Here is a 7,064-nt window from a genome sequence, read left to right as displayed (position 1 = left end):
TACACCCCTTAACGATCCAAGAGATCGTCAACTCCATAAGGTCTTGAACCAAATAGGGTTTGGGGATGAAGGTACAAATCCAACCTACAAGAGATTGAACCTGCCCTAATAATAGGCCTCTACTTTATTTTGATCGTATTCATGTGCGCTTTCTGACTAACATGCAATCAATAGGATTAACCCTAAACCTGTTTATTTATGTTGGTTGGATATTAATGCACAAATAAATCTATTATTGGCGATCACTTGAATTATACTCATATTAACCCTAAACAAGATTATTAATTATCTTATTAAGCGTGATTACAAGTACCAATTCCCTTTAAACATGCATAAAAGGCGTGATCAAGCAATAAAAATAAATATATATCAAGCAACATAATAATAATCAATCATAACAATAATAATCGTAATAATAATAATCATCATAATAATAACCATAATCATAATTAATAATCATAAATCATGTTAAAGCATAATAATAATAATAGCAAGATCCTAGGCATGATACTAACAAGATTAATAACAAACCCTAGCATGTCACTAAGCATTAAAATCAAAGCTTTAACCCTAACATGATACTAACAATCGTAAATATTAGGAAGAACATAAAAGGCATCGTAACAATCATATTTAATATTAAAGTTACCCTAGACATGATACTAAGAATATCATAATAACAACCTTAACATGATTTCTACATCATAACATCAATAAAAACCATTAAAATACTTACTTTGATGCCTCGTACCTCTTTCTAATAACAAAATACACACGTTAGTAACTTCAAGGAAAATAATAAACAACAATTAAATCAAATAATTGAAATAGAGATTTGGGACCAAACCCTCAGAAATTAAACCTTTCACGTCTAGGGCGAAGGCAACATTGAATATGGCTAGGTGTATCTAGATCTAATGAATGCGGAATTTTTTATATTTGAGAGAAGCTAGTTTAGAAAAAGATAGAGAGAGAGAGTAAGAATTGATAGATTCTAGATGAGAACTGGTTATCGAAAACGGAGTTTTTACGATGTTATTTATAAAGAAAATCAGCCAAAAAGATAAAATATAAAAACAGAGTTCTGGCGCACAAAAAACCGAGTTAGCGCCAACGCTGGCTATTGGCGCCAGGCGCCAACAGTAGCGCTACGCGCTACAGCTGGCGTTTGGCGCTGATCTGGAAATTTACGCGTTTTCTTAAAATCAGATAAAAATTGTCGTACAGGAGGATAAAATCGTATCTTCCTCAAAAATGTTCTTTGATTTTAATTAAAACTCTGAAAAGTCAACAAAAGTCAATTTATCAATGCTAATTGAATTAGGAATGAAAATAACCTTTTAGAAGAATCTAGAAGACTAAAACCATTCCTAATTGCATTAGGAATGATAAGTCTATATTAGGCCCTCCCCTAGATCATTGGGCCGTATATAAGTCTCAAACCGGGCCCAGTTCAGTAAATTGGCCATAACTTCCTTAGTATTCATTGGAATTGGGCTTATAATATATCGTTGGAAAGTTCTTTTCAAGACCCATCCAACTACACTATTATTGGACCCATATCATGGATTGGCTGTTTTCTTAAAATAAGTTTTTAAAAACAGAGAGAAGAGAAAAGAAATTAAAACTATCCGCAACACTAGACTTTCCACACTTTCACTTCATTCGATTATGATTCGACGTGAAAGGTACTCATCACCGGGTTTGGTTTTGGGGAGACACAAATGGGTGTCTACAAAAGCCCCCACTTTGACTGAGTTTGCAGAAACGCAAGTTTCGAAAACAAAAGTCAAAGTATCGATAGGGACGGAGAATGATTCAGAACGTTCTGCGATCCTAAACCACTCTTGTAACGCCGATACCTGCAAACTAGCATTAGTTAAACAGATAAAAGAGTTAAGAAACGCGTATCTTGCACCGTCGAGCACACGTCTCTGAAAGTAACTGATTTGCTGCTGCTTTGTCGTTGTTTTGATGGCCTCCTGCCAAGAGAATGCCATCCCGCTTGAAAATTGCTACGCTTGTAACTTCTTCCAATATTGAAGATTGCTTCACTTGAAACGACCTCCTCCGCTTTGACAATATTCCACGTCCAAGGGAACACTATCGAAGATTGCTTCGCTTGGAACAATCCTCTTCTGCTATGATAATACTCCACGTCCAAGGGAATACTATCGAAGACGACTTCGCCTGAAATCACCTTCAGTTCCTTTTTGACAACTTTCCACAATCTATGGAACGCCATCTTGCTGTTTCGATGTTCACTCGTCTCTGAACAAAGAGCTTCTTTTTTATATTCTTTTGATATGTTCACGCGCCTCTGAACAAAGAGCTTCTTCCTTTTTTTTGGATATGTCCACGCGCCTCTGAACAAAGAGCTTCTTCTTTTTAATATGTCCACGCGCCTCTGGAGCAAAAGAGCTTTGATGACATGCCCGTGCGTCTCTAGAGAAAGAGCTTGATGGAAATGTTCACGCGTCTCTGAACAATAGAGCTTGAAAATAGGATGCCCACGCGTCTCTAGAGAAAAAGAGCTTTTGAATATATGTCCACGCGTCTCTGAACAAAGAGCTTGAATAATATGCCCACACGTCTCTAGAGCAAAAGAGCTTGATGGGAAATGTTCATGCGTCTCTGAACAATAGAGCTTTGATGATATGTCCACGCGTCTCTGAACAATAGAGCTTGAATGATATGTCCACGCGTCTCTGAACAATAGAGCTTGAATGATATGTCCATGCGTCTCTGAACAAAAGAGCTTCGAAGGAAATGTCCACGCGTCTCTGAACAAAAGAGCTTCGATACTTGAACGTTTGTTGCGATAATATTCCGAAGAAGACCAACGCTTGCCGATCTCTAAAGCTTGCCTGAACTTTGCTTCCGCTAAAACCAGTACGTCGGTGTCTCCGTGATGAGCCAATTCTTAGGCGCTTTAAACAAAGAACCCGAAATTGCTGTATGAAGTCGAAATCACCTTTCTGAGAGGTTTCGAGCTCTGTCGCTGCTGAAATATCTCTGGCGCCAAGAATTGACTCTGCCGCCAGACGCTGAGATCTAGTGCCAAGCGCAGAAATATGTTTCCATACGCTAGATGTTGTCTTCTGGCGCTGGAGTAGGGTCTTCCCTATTCTGCTGCGCCTGTATTTATTTTTTACTATAGAAGTTTGCCAATTTCTTTAATTATCTTAGGGTTGAACTAAGGTTTAATGTCGCTTGACTCATTGATTTGACACGACTCAAGGTATAAACTTGACTCTCTGGGACTGACTCGAGGTTGACTCGACTCGAAGTGAAATGACATGTGTGACTCATGACGTGTGTGTGCATAGTGTTATGATTGTGCGACTCGAAAATGCAAAAAAGCAAAAATTTCCGTCATTTTTGTGGAGGGTACCGACTTTCTCCTGAAAAAGAAAGACGCGAAATAGAATTGAAGTTTTGAGGGTGCATGTTGAATGAGCTTAGTCAAATGTTGTTTGATACTATCTCTCAAGGTGTAAGGATTAATCCACCCTAGGCTATCTCAATGGTTGACTCAATGATGAAAGCATTTGGGTAACTTAGGCACGGAGGCTAAGCACTTCATACTTCGTGATGCAATGACAATTATGATTGATGAATGATGTTGATATGACAAGGCATGCTTCAGCGTTGTGCTAAAATTCCATGACAAAGGGTTCCTAAGGAAAGTATATTTGGTCATGTATGTGTGCGGTGTGTAATAGTGACACTAAAGTTAGGCCGCAAGAGCTAAGTGTGTGGGAAGATATATTGTTTTTTTAAAAAGAGTCAAATGGTGGTGACTCTTAGGCTAGGTAAGCTAATGATGTAGGGATCAAGCCCCCAAGTCTAGCTCTAAATGAAAAGGGATGAGCACAGAGATCCCTTGATATGATCAATTGTGAATGTAAATATGAATGCATTTTTATTACGGTCGCGCCTCGATGTGAGGTTGCCTACGTATCCGTTAGGAATCAGGCCGAACGTAGCTCTAGCCGAACCTCGCACAAGTATGTATACCTCAAAAAGGTCTTTTTAAGGGTTGTAACGTGGTTAGTCTAAAGGTTTGAAGAAGGAGGGGATAAAGGCTCAAGACCCTAGATAAGCCCCCAAGGTGTGCAACTTTGCTTTTGAATATTTGTATTTTCATTCTTGAGGTTTATTTCATTATTATAAGTGTGGACAATACCGATCATGCGGTCTATCACTCACTTGGCATTCATGTTTCTCAGGCACGGTACCGAGCACTCGACAGAAATGCAATCTGAGACGTGTTCTTATCAAAGATATTTTCATATCAAAGACATTGGAACACTTGCCCTTTTGTACACTTTTATTTTTATTTTTTATTGCTATTTCAATCTTTTGAAATCACTCAAGCCTTTTTGAAATTTCATAAGTTACACACCATCCCATCCCAAGGTTAGGTAGATGTAGGTTGAAAAAAGAAAGGTCTATCGTTAGACGAGGCTCAAAGTGGTTTATGAAGAAAGGATGTATAATTGAAGGGTGAAAGGTAATATGATGTGGCTACAAGAGGTGCCTCAAATAATTAGTATACCTTGTGCTTAGCTCGACATGGATTTTGTTTTCCTTTTTTTTTAAATGCAATGTAATGAAATGATCATATGTAAGGAAAAAAATGCTCATTTTATTAAAAGGGAAAAGAAAGAATCTACAAAATTAATCTAAGGGAAAAGAAAGGGTGCCTATGCTAGACTTATTGGGGAAAGGATAAATAAAGAAAAAGAAAAACTGATGTCATGAAATTTCGTCGTTGAAGCTCGCCTCTTGTCTTGTGTCATTCGCTTCATCATCACCCAGTCTCCTCGCTAGCTAGAGGCAATGGGATCTTGTTTGCTTCTATGAGATCTTGAATGAGATTTTGAAACCTGTAGCATTCATTAGTGGTATGACCGTTTCCTCGATGGTACTTGCAATAGGAGTTTGGATTCCATCTCGAAGATCGATTTTCTGGTGTTGGATCCTCGGTAAGGCCAATAGGTTTGATTAACCCTCGGTCATAGAGACAATCAAAAGCAGTATCATTGGTCATTCCAATGGGTGTGAACTCTCTCCTGGGTTTCTTTTTAGATCCTTGATTGTCCATGGCTAATACACCATTATGGTCAAAGGTACTAACATTATTACTAGAGTGGGCGTTTTCGGAAGAATAAGGATTGCCGTTCTTCTTTCCTTTCCAGCCACTGTGGTTACTATTGTTAGTAGTTTTTTGTTTTGCGAGGTCATCTTCGATTTCAATTCCAATGTCATAAACGGCCTTGAAAGTATTCAGATTTTGTTGATATTTTAAATGCTTCGAATACTTCTCTTGGATATTCTTGATAAACATCCTCACAGATTCTTTTTCAGCGGGCGCCTCAATCATCTTAGCGGAAATTTCCCTCCATTTATTGAAGAAAGAAGTGAACCCTTCGTTTTCTTTTTGTTTTAACATCTCGAGTTGTCTATGGTCCGTCTCGTCTTGGATGTTGCACTTATATCTATCTATGAAAGCGTTTGCTATGGATTCCCAAGAAGAGGTTTTCTCTTTGTCAAGGGAAAAGAACCATTGCTGGCAAACGGTCTCGAGAGATAGTGGGAACAGAGAGGGGAAAACCTTCTTATCGATACCTTTAATGCTCATTATAGTTTCAAAAGCTCTTAGATGAAAGTAAGGGTTATCTGTTGCCTTAAATTTAGGGATGTCAGTGGCGTTGAACTTATGCGGAAGAAGTTCCTTGTCCAGCGAGACTCCTTGTGAACTAATGTCCTGTAATTTATAGTCACTAGATAGCTTGCTCAAACTTTCTTGCATGAGGGTCATTTGTTGTTGCTTCACAGGGTCGTCAATTTTGAGGGTTAAAGCCTTTAACACCTCAGTCACGTCATTCAATTGATTCCTAAGTTCATTGACCTCTTCTTCACTTGCCATTATCTTTTTAGCTTTCCTCTTTTGACGGATTGGTTTATCAAAAAGTGAGACTTGAATAAAGAGGTTGTCCTTGATTAATCGCCCTTCTCTCCTCGACCAAGTACTGTGGAAAAGGAATTTGGGGATATTCATTGTTAATTATTTGACTCAAACTTTATTCAACATGCAATGGATGGAGGAAGTGAAGAAAGATTGGAATAGAATGTGAAGAAAAATGATGTAGATGGAGGGATATGAAGAATTAGGAATAGGATGTACCCCCAACTTAAATGACGGAAAGACCGACTCATGCATGGACCTAAGACATGGTCATGGTGATATATATACTCAAGTGCGTGCTAAGACTAGTGAGTGTAGGTGATATGTTAAGACTCGTGTCATGACCATATGGCTAGACTATGTGACTAGACTCAATTAATGACTTAACAAGGTGTTATTGACAGCGAAATTTAACCGAATTAATTAGAAAACTGGTTAATTAGACACTAGATGATGACTCGAGCAATAATCCGAACTGTCGGCAAAACGACAGGACCGGCGTTGCACTGTGTGGTGTAGCGCCAGACGATAGAGTTGTCGCCAGGCGCCACACTCCACAGAGTGGCGCTACAGTTCAAACTTTGGTGCTAATGCTGGAGCTTCAATCTGGGACTGTTTTCGGTGTTATTAATCAACAGGGGTATGCCTAAAGTCGTAATAGGTCAATTCTGATTAAAATATTAGACTTTATTGATTCAAATTAATTGATTAATTAATTAGGCAAAGTTCTTTAAGCCATTAATTTATTAAATCTCAACACAAGTCAAACAAACGGTTAAGAGAAACATAAAATATATGCACAATAATTAATGCACAATTAGTCAAGTAGGCACGACATGATGCAATGAGTTTGCAACCTAACCATGGCTTTATTTCTCTAAAGTTTGGGATATGGTTTAGTCAATAGAGGGTCCATGGTTAATTGTCCGGATGCACTGCGCGGAAGCCTAACCGTGAAGGGTTGGCGCAAGTGGATGACCGCGAGTTTTAGAAAAAACTCGCTTCCATGGTTTGGTGAATTCAACATTCTCGGATGTACCCTTTGTTTCTCAGAGCGTTCAATCAGGTAGATGGAGCATGAATTCCTAGA

The sequence above is a fragment of the Chenopodium album genome, chromosome 7 (genome assembly GCF_948465745.1).
Source record: "Chenopodium album chromosome 7, dcCheAlbu1.1, whole genome shotgun sequence".
NCBI lineage: Eukaryota > Viridiplantae > Streptophyta > Magnoliopsida > Caryophyllales > Amaranthaceae > Chenopodium > Chenopodium album.
This window is presented reverse-complemented; position numbering follows the sequence as displayed.